Below are 15,365 nucleotides of genomic sequence, written 5' to 3'. Positions count from 1 at the left end.
GGGGGTGCTTTCGAACTGCTAGGTTGGCAGGCGCTGGGACCGAGCAACGGGAGCGCACCCCGCCGCGGGGATTCGAACCGCCGACCTGACAATCGGCAAGTCCTAGGCACTGAGGTTTTACCCACAGCGCCACCCGCGTCCCTAAAAATGATCCTTAGGAGTGACCAAACAGGTACCATTCCTTGTTATTAGTTTAATTTGAGGGACTGCTGCTATAACCCAGTTTCTAGCTTACCCTTGTCTTTAGTTTCCTGAACACAGATGGTGATGATGTCCACTGAATCAGAACATGAACATAATAGCTATACTCTTCCTATGCCCCCCCCAAAAAAGATCAGCATCTCCAGTAATAAATAATCAGTTGGAAGCTTGCCCAATGCCTTAATTTTTTTAATGTTATATGCAAGAGTGATCCTTTTTATTTTAATTAACTGCCTCATATTTCCATGTGCTCCTTCTGAAACATCCTCTTGAAACACTGTTCTGAAAGGTTTGCCTAACAGGGAGCATTTAATAAATAAAAAAAAGCTCCACGTGGTGTTTCAGGGTTTGCTAGATAATAGAAAACTCAACCGTGTGTGTTTTTAGTCCTATCTTTATTGACAAAGGCATGCCTGCTGGCAGGATGGTCCACTTAAGAGTGTAGTACTTTGCTCTGAAAAATGCTGAACACAAGTTTCGAGGGCTTTGCTATCTTGACAAATTCCACCCCTGCTAGGAAACAGCCAAGCAGCGATGGCCATGTTGTACGACTGGGGCACAATTCCTCATTATTCTACAATTCCCCAAGAGGCCCAACTCTTTCTTTCTCCACATGACAGCACTCCGGCACAATTATCCTTTCTTGTACCTTTCCCAATTCATCAGACCAGTGCCAGACCAGTGATACACTTTAATAAAAGCCTTCAAAGAATCCCAGGGTGAATAAAGTATATACCCTGCCACTCTCACACATTGGCCACTGCTTTATTTTCAACTGGGGACTAATGGCTGCTTAGGTCCTATTAATCTTCGATTTCCCCTTAATTCCCAGGTTTCTTATGTTGTATTTCCAGACTTCCAGAACGCCTTAATAGCTGCTTTCTCTCGGTCAAATGTTCAGCAGTCAGCCAGTTGGCTTGCATCATTAGAAGTGAATTCAGTATTGGGCTATTACCTGCAGAATTTCTATCTCTGTCATGGCTGATGTTCAGCAAAGAGAGAAATGCACTCTGGGACTGAGCATCTCAGACCCTCCAAGTGTCCCTATTTTCCAGGGACAGTCTCAGATTTACAGAAGCTGTCCCGGTTTCTGATTTGATCCCAGAATGCCCCGCTTTTCCTTAGGATGTCCCTATTTCATCGGGGAAATGCTGGAGGGTATGGTGGGATGTTCCTATTTTCAACGGAGATGTTGGCATTATGTGAGCTGTTTAACCCTTAATGTTTTATTATGTTTCTATATGTGTTAGAAGCTGCCCAGAGTAGCTGGGACAGCCAGTCAGATGGGTGAGGTATAAATAACAAAATTTGTTGTTGTTATTATTATTATTGAATAGGATGTCTCTGTTTTCATTGGAGAAATGTTGGAGGCTATGGGATCTGGTCACCAACATCACGGTTCACCCAGATCAGCTGTTCTACATGTCTCTGGCAGCACATGTCACATTCATTTGGTTCCCTGGAGCAGGACAGAAACCTGAAAGGTCAATAGAATCTCTCCTCTCTCCATCTCTCTCATATATATAAACAGTTTATTTGAAAATGCTGCATTAATGGGCTCATGCTGAATAAGGGAATGGAAGGGGGGAAGGGGGAAGGGGACATGCTAGCATACGCATACATGCAATAGCACCTGTCACCACTTAACCCAGAGTTCTCTTGACAGCGCTTTAAGAGTATGTTTGCATAAAATCTCTAAACACTACTGTAACATTATTACAAGGAAAGGTAGGAACTGGGTCAACCGTAATGAGATGGCAGATTTCTTCTTCTGGTCCCTGGAAGTTAGCAAAGCCGGGCCAAGTTTCTAGCTCAGCCCCTCCAACAACAAACGATCTTTGTGCACACCTGACAGAAAACGAGACGCCTGCATTCTAGTGTTAATAGGTCCAACAGAAATGATAAAGGTATCAGTGCCTGCATTCCCTGAGAAATCCTGAGCTTTGTTCACTCACGGTGGCAGCCATCCAGAGGCACAGTGACTGCAGCACTGTTCTCCAGTCATTTCTAAGTCTCTCTGCTAGCATTAGGAAAACTGTTGAGGGCAGGAGCAGGGAGAGAGAAAGTTTCCAAGTTAGAAAAGAAATTGCCCGGGGGGGGGAGAATAATAATAATAATAATAATAATAATAATAATAATAATAATAATGCTGCAATATTTATAATACCAGGGACACTGAACTAATTAAGCTGAGGCTGGCTTAATTATGTCAAATTATAGACATCGCAGAGGGTTGCAGCTGTGCTGGTTTCCCAAAATGACACACCACCCAGCACTATTTGTTGACATAATTGTGCCTCTAAACACTAAGGCAGGATAAACACTCATTTATATTTAAATTATATCCAGGTTTGCTGCTTTCTGTCATTCCTCTTTCATCTCAAATGTGGCACAAACTTGCCACGCACATAGTGCTTAACCCCCATTCTTCTACACTCCCCCCAGAAACAATGACAGCAGAAGCAGAGAGAACTGCGAACCAGTCATCTGCTGCAAGTTTATGAAAATTCCAAGAACTCAAAACCATATTTGTCTAGCGGCGCCTGTTGAATGCTACCAGTGCCACCTAGCCTAAGAGAACCATGCATTACAAACAGCAAACTCACACTGCAACTCCATGTAATGCGCTCAGAGGTCTGAACTGGTTGTCGATTTGCAACTGGGTTGAGTTCAAGGTGTTGCTATTAGTAGATAAAACCATTAACAACTTGGGGCCAATATTGCCTATGAGATCGCCTTACCCCATTATATGTGTCCACTTGACCACTTTGATAGGCAGAAGTGGAACTTTTACAGGTGCCACTTAATACCCACACCCAGCTCTATTTTTCTAGAAAAAGAGATGCCGGAACTCACCATGAACGCCTCCTTTGTTCTTTTATAATGGCAATGGTGCACACCTGAGAGGTGCCAAACAGGATTGCAGTCAAAATGAGACCACTGAGAAAGAAAACCAGGGTGTCAGCATGCTTAGGGTTTGCAGAATCTCACATTAAAACTTTGGGAACGAAATCCTATGCCACAATCCCCTAAAAATAGCTCAATGAGGCTGAGCTTTCTCATTAGCAATGTAGTGGTGAAGGTGGGGGGTAGAAAACTATAAATGGAATGGAGTGAAATTGTATCATAATTGACATTAGTTTCTTCTTCAAATGAGCCCTTTTACTGTCTGGCTGATACATATTTATCAATTCCTAAATGTTTTCAGTTCTACCAAATAGTTAACCAATGCATGCAAAAAGTATATGGTATTAAAACAGCTGTTTTCAGCAAATGCTAAAAGTCATCAGAATGAAAAGGCAGTTACTAGATGGATTTATAATAAAAGAGATAAAGATAAAGAGATAAAGAGGACAGGTCATCAAACCAGGCTCAGCAGCCTATATCCGGGGCTGTCATGCAGCTCAAAATTTTGCAAAGCATATATGAAGAGCTGGTAGACAGTGAGAGGCAAAGAATGTTAACGTTTTGAGTAAAACCCTGTAGCTAGTTTCGAGACAAACCTGCCTTTGAAACTCAAAACAGTTCTACAATTCAAGCTCAGAACATCTGCAAAGGAGCTGAATGTTGCATTTCAAATATGTATGAATTATTCATCAAGTAAAAGATGCACTTCCAAAAGGTGAGAGAGATCATTTGCAAACATAGGCACAGGTTTATATTGCAAGTGGCTGGCACTGAAGTCGTTTTCACACAGAGCACACTGATGCATGACCTAGTGATGGAGCGGAGCATGAAGAAACCGAGTTAAGGAGGGCGATGGAATTTTAGAAACGGAAAGCTTGTGCTGAGAGGTTGAAAGCACTTAAACAGAAAGCAATTCCCTCCAAGGATCTTACCTGCCCAATGCCACCTGTTAACAATCAAGAGGTAGCAGAGGACCCTCTCTGATTCACTCAGGATGAGTACTCCATGCTTGTTTATCTCCTCATCGCATTAAAAAGGCAAGGCAAGAGGGCAGGCTAATCTGATTTCATTATACTGCCTCTGACATGAATTCTCAGAGTCGGCTTTGAAAATATGAAAACATTCCTCTTCTGTGCACCCCAGTCTAACTTGGTGGCTTATAATCATCTATCCAAACTTCTTGGACTGAGAAGCTTCTTTCCCCCTGTATCTTCTTTCGACAGCAGTGCCAACCTTTGCTGCCACAGAGCATTTTTTAAAATATGTTCTCAACATTACTGCTACTTACATATCTTGTTTTCATCTCAAATCCAATAGGTTTCTGTTGCCTGCTGTTGCTGAACTCTATACCTGGTCCCTCTTTTGCTCAGCTACCTGCATCTCTCTGTTGTCTGTTAGCACAAGAGTATTTGGTAACTTTCCATGGATGTAGAGAAATGTTGCAGCAGAAGGCAGAACCAGTGTAACATCTTTAACAGCCTGCCTTCCAAAATAAAGTTGGGAGGCCGATATATATAGATGTTCACATCTCAGTGAAGGTTTTGGGGAATTTGGTAACTAGAAGCCTCTCCCATCAAAGGAGCAGTTTAGCAGCAGGCATAATAGAGACTCCAGAGAGCAAGATCCAGTTACAGAAATCAAGCTACAAAAGGCAACAAAAACAGTATTCATGTTTCTTTGTGGGGGGAGGGAGAAGCACAGAGGATTGATATTTACAGGCAGGAGAATATCAACACAAAGACATGCAAGGCATGGCTTCTGCTTGTTTGTTAAGGGTGGAAGTAGCATGCTAAAAGAACTGTAGGGTCCAGATCCATGGTAAAAACTCTGGAGCACCAAGGGCATTGCCCTGACAGCACACACAATTTACTATTCAATATTAAAAAAATGCAGTGATGTGATTCATAGCTTTCCATACAGGAATGAATGTGAAACTCAACTCATATAAAAGAGCAGGGCCGGTCCAAGACATTTAGGCACCTGAGGCAAACCACAAAATGGCACCCCATTCTCCGCCAGGGGAGAAGGGGTGAGGGAAGATATTCATCAGGTAAATAAAGATGTACATTGGGGTCTGCTGCCCCTGTGGATCCCGCTGCCTCAACTTGCCTCCTGGGTGGGCCGTCCTGTGAAAGACACGGAGTGCAATGATCTTTTATGAAGATATCCTGCTGTGTCCACACAGCAACGGATGTGTTTGCAGCAATCCAATAATCAATTATTACTATTGACAAGAGATTGCTAAAAAGCCTTACAGAGACCCAATGACACATTTTAGCTAACTAGGGTATTTTTTAACAGTTGAAACATTTTTGTACTTTCAACTTTTTTTACTGTAATTTTAACTCCTAATGTGTTTTCTGTATTTTGTGAACTTTTTTGGAAGCTAATTTGACTTTATTGTAGGAATAACATCAGGTTGAATTCAACACTGTGCTCTTCCAGTTGTTCCATCTGTGCAAACGTTTCAGGTTGCCAGGTAGAATGACTCCCCACCACTCTACCTACTGCACACTGTTCTGGGAGCCCTCCCAACCTCCATAGGGCCAATTTTGGGGGCATGCCTCTCTAATAATACTCAACATGACTCTTTCCTCACAACAGGTTCTCCCTCCCTAGACCTACCATTGCCTTCCCTACCATGTTGTTCACCTCAAGTGGGGACTCCTATTTGCCTTCCTCCTCTGGTCAGATCCTTGCTATTTTTTCCTTCAGTTATGACCTCTAATGCAGCAGGACACAAACTCACAAGAAACATCTCTCATACAATTCTAGGTCCCTCCACTTTTCTTAAACATCCAAGTTCTATCACAGGCCGCAGTTTGGCCTTGCTCATCTACCCAATTGCTTGAGTACCATAAGAAAGATAACCTGGTGACCTTGAGGTGTTTCATCTTCACCAGCAACTACCTCCCCCAGCCTGGTGCCTTCCAGATGCTACCAGACTGCAATTCCCATGGTCAGGAATGATCAGAATTGTGATCTGGAGGTGGCCAGTCTGAGGAACACGGGCCTACTGGATGCCATGCATGTTTGAGTTATACCAGGGTAAAGCACACACCCAACACCACTTAACTTGGATGACCTTCAAATCACCAAGAGCCCTGCAATTTTATAATTCCAGTTTCTGAGCTTCTGTGATTAGGGTGGCAGTGATGAAAGAAGAATGAGAAGGTAATGACTATCCATCTAACTTTTATTTAATTGAAGTGAAGGTTATTGTGCCTAGCCTTGACTGGTGGCAGAGAGCCAAAACCTTGGTAACAAAGCTAGTGGTTCATCTTTCATTCTGAAGCTTAGTCAATGTGTTAACCACACACAAAGGGGTATAGGGGTGGGGAACCACAGGAGATTAGCTCAAGATAGTGCTCCAAGGTTCGTACACATTCATGCCAAAAAAGATAGCTGTGATGGACTCTCAAAATGTCCTGGAGTTTCTGCCTTGCAGGTTCTTGACTTTGTCTCTTGCTGTGTGTCTTCAGCTATGGAGTAATATTGTAAATATGTCCATTATTTAATATCACCCTTTTGAACCTGCCTTCACTGGTAGGTAATGTGCTGAGCAATAGGGACCTTCCCTACAGCAGTGCCAAGGGATGGACAGACTAGTCCATGTTACTTTCACATGTGTCCATTCATAATTTTGTTCAATCTCAATTCCACATTAAAATTACAAATTTAAAAAAAATCCCCCCACAATTGCATTTAAATAATATTTGTTTTACTGTATTTTATCCCTAAATATGCATTTCTAAATGCATTTTGGCACTTTTACAAGCTGAGAACAGCATACCAAAATCCGGAGAAGAGCAAAATCTGATAAGGATAATGGACTGCACATTACTGTGGGAACTGCAAATCAGGTAAGTTCAAATCAGAAACCACCAAGATCAAATTACTCAAACAACCATAGAGATGCCTTGATTAGGACATTCCTTTCCAGACATATATACATATATATATTTCTGCATCACCTTTATTTTGTAGAAGCCAGGTTATAATATATGTTCCCAGTCCCCACCCTGGCCCAGGCTTTTAGTGGATGGTGGGTTTTGTTCTCTCTGATGCTCTTCTTTACACTGGCTTTTCAGTGGTTTTTCTTGTTTTTTAATGCAGCTTTTTGTGACTTTCCTAAACCAAAGTTCCTTCCAAAGCAGTAGACACCCCCCTCCCACTGTACCAGTTCAGCTAGCAGCTTGGGCCTCATATTTTGGGAACGGACTAATCCTGATTTATTTATTTTTAAGTCCTGCAAGTAGAAAGCTGAGCCGCACCACCTTATTCTGCTGCATGTGCACACCAGTCCTTAGGACTTACTATCTACACTATGAATCTGAAATGGTCTTTCTCCCAGGAACCCTGCAGAGCTGGGAGGCAGGGGAAGGAGCACCTACTGTAGAATATGCCCTGTGATTGTAAGCAAAAAGGTTACTGTCTTATCAAGGTACACAAAGATGTGTTTATGGAGGTTAGGTTGCTATGGATGGCTGGACTGGAAGAAATAAAACAGAAAGCAGGGAAATAAGCATGAAATAGTACGAAACATGATCAGATGATTTGCTTTTGTCTGAGCTGTTGCATGCTGAGGAGATCAAAACGCAGGAAACCCACATTAATAGATGGCATGCCACATACATCTCAGGCAAAGAAAAAGATTTATTTGCTCAGCGAGACTGTTTAGAATGCCATTATAACTGCGGCCTCAAGGAACTGCCCTTGCATGTCAGATACATAGTTGGTCTTTGTGCTGCAGGAAATGAACACCCGCAGGAAATGAATACGCTGCCAAAGCCACTTCAGTTAAAACCTATTTGGGAAATCCAGGAGGTTCTCTAAGCCACTGATCACAGTACCATGACAGGTTAACCGGCGCAGCACAAGAGACCAGGATGAATCACAGTGCAACAAGTGTGTTAGAGCTTTAATAAAAATCAGAATACTTCACCGAACGTATGCATTTGCAGAATTTATTGACACTCCCAGAACCCCACAACTCCGATACAAGCCCTTGCTTAGGTACGAAATATTGATCATGATGGAATCGCAGAATATTTGTTGCATTACGAAACGTTGATCATGATGGAATGACATAACATTTGTTGTGGCAGGATAAGCTGTCGCCTTCCACGCAGCATTGGCTGCATCCACCTGAGCCTCATACCTTTCCATACAACTCTCTTATAAAAAGACCTACTGTAGATGATGATTTCCACATTTGAGATTAAGGAATCATTGGCTACTGGAACAGGAAACTTGACATTTATCCCTGTCAAAATAATCAAGCAGGTTCACCACCTGGGACACAGAAGGTTCAGGTTCAGGTAGCACCAGCAACTCCCGTCTCACATCTTCAGAAACATGTAAATGGAGTATGAGATTGCACCTTCTAGTTATAGCCACCAGTCTGTTAGCTGTGGCTTTTGCATCGGTCTGAATGAGATGTATGTGCGTAAGGCTCTTCCATGCAAAGGAGAATCCCGATTGTCCCAGGATCCCACACCTGTGTTGATTTCCTTTCAATCTGACACCATTGTTTGGTCAGCAGATGACAAAGCCAGGGCCAGTGTGGGGTTGTTTTTAGCCAAAATAATGACAACAATGAGGTGTTTGTAGTCATATATTGACAGAAGTGTCATAGGTGCCAGCACAAAATAGGCAGCAAAAAGGGGGGGTACTGGTACTCTTTACTGCCACACACACAAAAAGTCCTGGCCCAAGAAACAGGTCAACTTACAAAATATATGGCCAGCAGTCACCATCTCTCACTTTCTTTCCCACCCATTATAACATGAATCCCTCAATGTAAAAAAAAAAAAAAGCACCTTAATCCAAAGCTTAGAGCTGAGGGCTCCCCAACATGAGCCAAAGGCTTCAGAAATGCTATCAGATCCAAACCATATGTAATTAAGCTGCACAAGAACTTCCATATCTGTCTACTGGAGGTCTTTTCTGCATCTTACACAGTCACACTTAGATTTACATATAAATATTTATCCTGGTACATAAATTTAGTTGTGTGTTCTTTGAGCTATTTTTGCTGTAGGCCTATTCACACAAATTACAGATATTACAAACATTTCTGAAAGGATTTCCTCAAAACCACTTTGAAGATGCGGCTGTCTCTACACCCAATAAATACATATTACACTGAGAACATATGACCCGGCTTTTTCTTGAGTGATAAATTAACTCAGGTAGACATTATGGTTTTACAGGCACTGCAGTGCTTGTTTGGTAGGGGTTTTCCCGGCTCTTTGTGTGTCAGATCCTAGCTCTTTGACTAGCTGCCATTTTGAGAGGCAATCCTTGCTTTCATCCTCTTGTTGCTACTGTTGTTACTCTCTGCCACACCCACCATCATGCTGAGTACTAAAATCTCTTCTGTTGTGATTTGGACAAACAAGGCCCATTCACGGTAATGCTGGTTACATGCCAAATTTCCCCTGTATGAAAATGAATTATTTCCCGCCTGGAGCATACTTGAGTTGGCACGGAGCCAAAGGATACGAACCCAAACACAGAGAGAAACACCCTAACAATGAGATTCACAAACAAAAAGTCAGCTTCCAAACGAGTAGTCACGCAAGTCTGTTTTAGCAAAAACAACAAAGTTCTGTACCACTTAAAAGACTAACAAATGCACTGAACGAATATTGCTGATAATGTTTTGTTAGGTGGCAGTTTGCCCATCTTCATTCTGTACTTTTGTTTATACTTAATAAACATTTGTTATTTTCCTGTCAAAACAGAGCAAGAGACTGGCATAATTATGACATAAACTTCGTCTAAACACTGCAGTTGTTCAGTTCTATTCTCAGGACAGTTGACAAAAGGAAGAAAACCAGTGCTTTTTCTGGGGGGGACGCAGGGGTACATGTACCCCTAAACATTTTGTGAATCTAACGGAAGAGGATTTTAAAATTTTTAGTTTCTTCTCTAGCACGGTGAATTGTCAGTTTCGTTGCTACCCCCAATGGCGGCCTCATTTCCTGTCACAGTGTTTCCTGAGTCTCAGACAGAAGCGAGGGTTTAATGTGTGAAGTAGGAATTGGTGTATGTAAATTCATGGTTTTTGAAAGGACAACATCTGACGATGAACACCAACAGCAAGCAGAGGAATCGGGAAGATGCTAGTGCATACAACCTCATGCCAATGTGGAAGTTACTGTGATCGTCAGCTGTGTAATATGAGGTAATGCATGTTATTTGTACTTTTGTCCATTTACTGCATTTATTTTTCCTGATTTGAACTATAAAATGGTGATTTTCTAGAGCCAAAATGAGAGTACCCCTAAACATTTTTTTAGAAAAAAGCACTGAATAAAACAATTGAAATGGAAGCTGAAAGGATGAAAGATAAGATACGTGAAAAGGTAAACAGGCGGAAAATAAATCAAGAACCATATCCAGATCCCTAACACTGGTGGGCCAACTTAGTTAAACAGACATCTTATAACAGAAAGCCTCTTAAATTAAATCAATGAGTACTGAAGAGGTAGGAGAAGCTGACAAACGGGTGCCTTTTGGTGAAGCCAAAAAGGTGACTCCTTTTTGTGGACTTGAGTCCAGTTGATTAGATGCATGAGGTGTTGCCATCAGCTGGCAGGAATATATACCGGTATATACCTGTGGGTGTAAAACTATTCACAAAATGCAGTAGTAAAGATATACACAGCACAGTCAGCTAAACTGTGTCTTTATATACTAGCCACTTAATTTTTGTATACAAATTCCTGTCAACTTGGAATTTGGCCCATCAAAATCCTTACCAGCCCTAGGGCCAGACTGCCATAGCATATATTTTCACACTGATTTTTTTTTTATTGTGGCAGCATGGCCTTTGCGTAATGTAGTGCCATCCAGCTCTCATTGACATCACGGAATCACAGGGGACAGCAGGAGCTGTATGTTGAAAACAGAGGCAGCAAATGACCACACAACAAGTACAGCAGCAGGAAGCAACCATATAATACATACAGAGATAGCTATTTCAGGAATGTCGAAGGCCTTGTGCGTGCCTGGTAGCTTTTGAGTTCTGCTCTCTGAACATCAACGTGCACATGCATGCATGTACAGGCATGCATTTGAAGGAGCATTGCAAATTAGTTTTCAAAGAGCTCGTAATTTCAGAAGTAGTTAGCCATAACAGTACTCATGTGGGGAGTGCAGAATTATCAAAAGGTACATGTGACAGCAGTTGAGCAACGTCTGTAAACCCAGGTCACTGCAGAACAGCAGTGGGCTGAATAGCGAGTTCTAGTGGAAAACCAGACAATAGGTCGAAGCTCCTGAACCCCTTTTTTTAACCATCTCTTCCTCTCCCCCAGCCATCTCCACTTTCCATTCTCATCGTGCTCCTCAAACCACACTTCCCTTGCTGTTAGGTACGACTGGAGGGTCAAAGACATAACTCTGCCCCAATTAATGTGAAATTCTTATTTGTGTATTAAATTTATATTCCACACTTCCTCCCAAAGGAGCCCAGGGCAGCAAACAAACCAGTCATGAAATAATGCAATTAAAAATATACAAAAACAATTAAAAGCTTATAAAAAAACAAAAATTATCTCAGCAGCATGGTTTTTCAGAATGTGGCTAACCTAGGCATGCATCTGGCACCACAAGAATACAACAGTACAAACAACAAAACATAATTATTATGGCATAAGCTTTTGTGGACTAGACTGAAGTGTACTTCATCAGATGCAAGAGGTGTTATCCTTCAGCTGACCTGGTCTAAGGTGCTACAAGACGTTTAGTAGTTTTTGCTCCAACAACCCTATGATGGAAAACAGATCATCACAGTGGGCCACAGCTGCCCACATGATTTATGACCAAATGGGAAGTCCTAAAAATGTGAGATTGGAATAGATGATCTTTCATGTAAATATACAAGCAACAACAGTGCTTCAATGCATTCTATTTTTAAAGCAGAATGGCAAAATATAGCAGGAGGAATTCAACGTAGCACACTGTGGCAATCTTTCAATCAGTGCAAGCTTTTCGGCTTGCCAGATGGAACAATCCCTCCTCCTCTTCATCTCTTGTGCCCTGTTCTGGGTTTTCCCTCAACCTCCACCCAATTCTGAGGGGCTTGGGTTAAGGAGAGGGAAGGAAGTCCTAATGCACTAGCAGAAATCCTCCCACATGCTTATGCTAGCAGGACAAAGAGTTGAATCCCAACCAGTTCTTTATTTGGACAAGGAATTGTTATTTGGACAAGGAATTAAGAAATATGTGTTACCATCACAATCTGTTTGTTTTGAACAGTAACTCTCAAGATACATTAAATATTTTGCAGGAATCCAGACATGCCATTTACTTCAGCTCGTTCTATCCCTCCTGCAGTAATAGCAAGAGGGCTTCACATAGCTGAATGATAGTGAGCCAAGAGCCCATTTATACAAGACAAGATTACAGCATATCAGTTGCTGAATATATCTTGCTATCTGCTTTTCAGCCGCAACAAGCTGTAAATCCTAATAAAAAATTCACCACAGACATGTAAGAGAGGGAAGAAAAGCACAACACAAACAAAGCACAGAAATAGGATCTAATTAAAATGAGGTTGGGATCTTATCTTTTAAAAGTGGTTAACCACATCAAGCGCTGGATATGAATGTGCTTATAATTTAAAACTAAATTTTTGCAGATAAAGTCATTTCCAGAGATATTGAGGCAAATGCTGTTGTTAAAAGCAAAGTAATAGATATGCAAAGACTGGAAGTGTTGTGCACCCATACTAATAGAAACCTATCTAAGAAAAAGAACCACATTACACCTGCTTTGAGTGACTGTTCCAATGGGTGAGCACCAAGTCAAACTAAACATCAGATAAATATAATTCATCATGCAGATGTATTTATTTATCTGGAGCATTTTTATGCTGCTCTGTAGCCAAATAAGGCTCCCAGAGCTGTTTACAAATCTCAGTGGATAAGAGAGTTCCTTCCCTCACGTTTACAATTTAAAATTACACGACATAAAAGCAAAAATGATTGGGAGGGAGGAGGGAAAAATAAAACATGGCAACCCTGAAATTTGTCTAATCCTCTTTCAAAGACATCCAATTTGGTGGCCATCACTACCACTACAGCTTTCAAATAGCTCACTGTTTGAAACATTCAAACGCATTCAGGTAGCCGCACAATGCCGAAGCACTATTTTTTTTTAGAAAACAAACAAACACAGTTCCCACTGGTCCCCAACAGACACATAGGTTAAAAGCATACAGCCCAGGATATAGTGCAAGGGTGGGGAACCTGCTAGATATAGTTGGATTAAAACTCCCATCAGCCCCCGCCAGCATTGCCAATGAGATTATGAGAGGTCTGTTCACCCTGCTGGGGTGGGCAGCTTTGAGGATGGGCCCTGAGCTGCTCTTGTGAACAGTGAGAGGCCGGATCGTCTCCCTGCCGCCAAACTGACCAAATTGACCAATGGTGGCAAGGCCTTTGGGACGCTCCCTTGAGTGTGGCATCAACTGCCCAATGGCGGCACTTGGCTCCACGCCCAGGACAAGGATAAAATGCGGCCTGCCAGGCCATTCAGCAGTCCATAGCATCTGGAGAGACATAATTTCACTGCTCCTGGTATAGTGTGTCACAGGTAAAGAGCAGGTATACCATCCAAACATTCCACGATGAGAATGAAAACCACTCCATTATCCTCTCATCAGATGATCAATCTAAAAAAACAGGGCAATGGGGCAATGTTTTATCTGTGTGTGTGTGTTGCATGCCCATGTGATGTGTGCATTTATCCTGGTGTGTTTGCAATATGTGTGTGGTATGTGCCTGCACCTGCCAGGGATGGGTTGGCCACATCCACTTTCTGAGCACACTGGCTTGCAGCCCACAAACCTGATGGAGATGCAGCCCTCAGGGCCATAAATATAGGCCACCCCTGTTAGAGCCAATTGCCACACAGAGCAAGATACAAGCAAGTAGAAAGATGCTTTGATTTGATTGTTTTGTCTCATTCAACAGATTTAATTTTTTCTCAAAAGTTAGCAAGAAGACTATTTTCATGCTCCCTCTTATTAGTATCACAGGCAAGACTCATTCTGGTTTGCCCATGCAAGTTGAAGCAGGAATACATGCAATGTGACATTCAAAGGGCTCGCCTACCCTTCAAGTAGTTCTTAATGGTTTCATACGGCCAACTGCAGACAGCTTTTGTTTGAAGTGCTGCGAACCCTACTGCTCCTGCATGGCAAGGCCAAAACTAGGCATTATTTCACCCAGGTCAAAGATCTGGTTTGGCACACACACACCCCACGCATTTGCGTACACACACACACACACAGAGAGAGAGAGAGAGAGAGAGAGAGAGAGAGAGAGAGAGAGGCTGGGAGCCTCAATGGCACCCCTCTGGAGGCTTCACCAGTGGCAAAAAATATGGGTAGCCCACTCCCACCCCCGTAGCTATGGCTCTGATGCAAAGGACCTAACCAAAGTCAAATTACCAGGATGTTGCAAACATTGGTGTCAGATAAAAGAGTCCTGGATGCAGCAGCACAAACTGACATAAATATCCTCAGAGCTTAGAGTTGCAAATTTAAGGAAATAAGAGATGCAGTTTGATAAAAGACACACACTGCCACAGTTGCACAGAAAAAGACTCAACAAGCATTTGCTTAATAATTATAATAATACTAATAACAATAATAATTTTAGATTATGCCTTGTTTTCTTTGTGTGTCTCATTCTTTTTTTATTAATTTTATTATGGCTAGGGAGTCTCAAAAACTTGAACCAGTCCAGGGCTCTCTGGATCTCTGAGAGGGCCTGAACTAAGCAGTGGATCCTGCAACTGTTCTCATACACAGCTGAATGTCAGAGACGTACACAGTCTGCAAGGATGCAGTTGCTCCATGAGCCACATTTTCTTTTTGGAGTAGTAGGAGCAGGTGCCACCACTCACAGTCCAGAAGCACCACTCACAGTCCAGGAACGAGTCTTACTATGCTCCCCTCTTTGGCAAAATTGAGGCTTCTCTGTAGTAACCTCCTCACTCCGTTTACAGTCACACATCTCCCAGGGTCTTCCCTCGCCCCTTTAGCAGATTGGGGGCTGCATTTATTGCCTTTTGACTTCTGCACGACTGTTTTGACATTTGTAACTATGGTGACAGCAGACTTTGCTTAAAATGGCTTACCAGGAGGTGCATGTTTCTTTTACCTCAGAGGAATTTATAATCAAACATGAAATTACCCATTACAGGAGCTGGCGAGGTAAACTGGAAAGCATCCATTG

The 15,365-nt window shown here is 42.2% G+C and overlaps 1 protein-coding gene across 8 annotated transcripts in view; it reads right to left on the bottom strand.

Moving 5' to 3' along the window:
* Window positions 1-15,365, bottom strand: part of LYPD6B (LY6/PLAUR domain containing 6B) — a 58,877-nt gene that overhangs the window by 26,682 nt on the left and 16,830 nt on the right. The window contains exons 1-2 of one of the 8 annotated variants that reach the window (XM_053406394.1): window positions 4,397-5,173; window positions 3,058-3,141 (exon numbers count right to left, since the gene is read on the bottom strand). The exons of 4 other annotated variants lie outside the window; for them this stretch is intronic. The gene's annotated coding sequence lies outside the window, so the exon portion shown is untranslated. Of the gene's footprint in view, window positions 1-3,057; window positions 3,142-4,396; window positions 5,174-14,237; window positions 14,316-15,365 lie in introns of those variants that run through there. 3 more of the 8 variants (XM_053406386.1, XM_053406402.1, XM_053406413.1) reach the window with 3 other exon arrangements.

The sequence above is a fragment of the Podarcis raffonei genome, chromosome 1, assembly GCF_027172205.1.
Source record: "Podarcis raffonei isolate rPodRaf1 chromosome 1, rPodRaf1.pri, whole genome shotgun sequence".
Lineage (NCBI taxonomy): Eukaryota > Metazoa > Chordata > Lepidosauria > Squamata > Lacertidae > Podarcis > Podarcis raffonei.
Note: the sequence above shows the minus strand (reverse complement) of the source record. Positions and strands in the feature narration are given on the sequence as shown.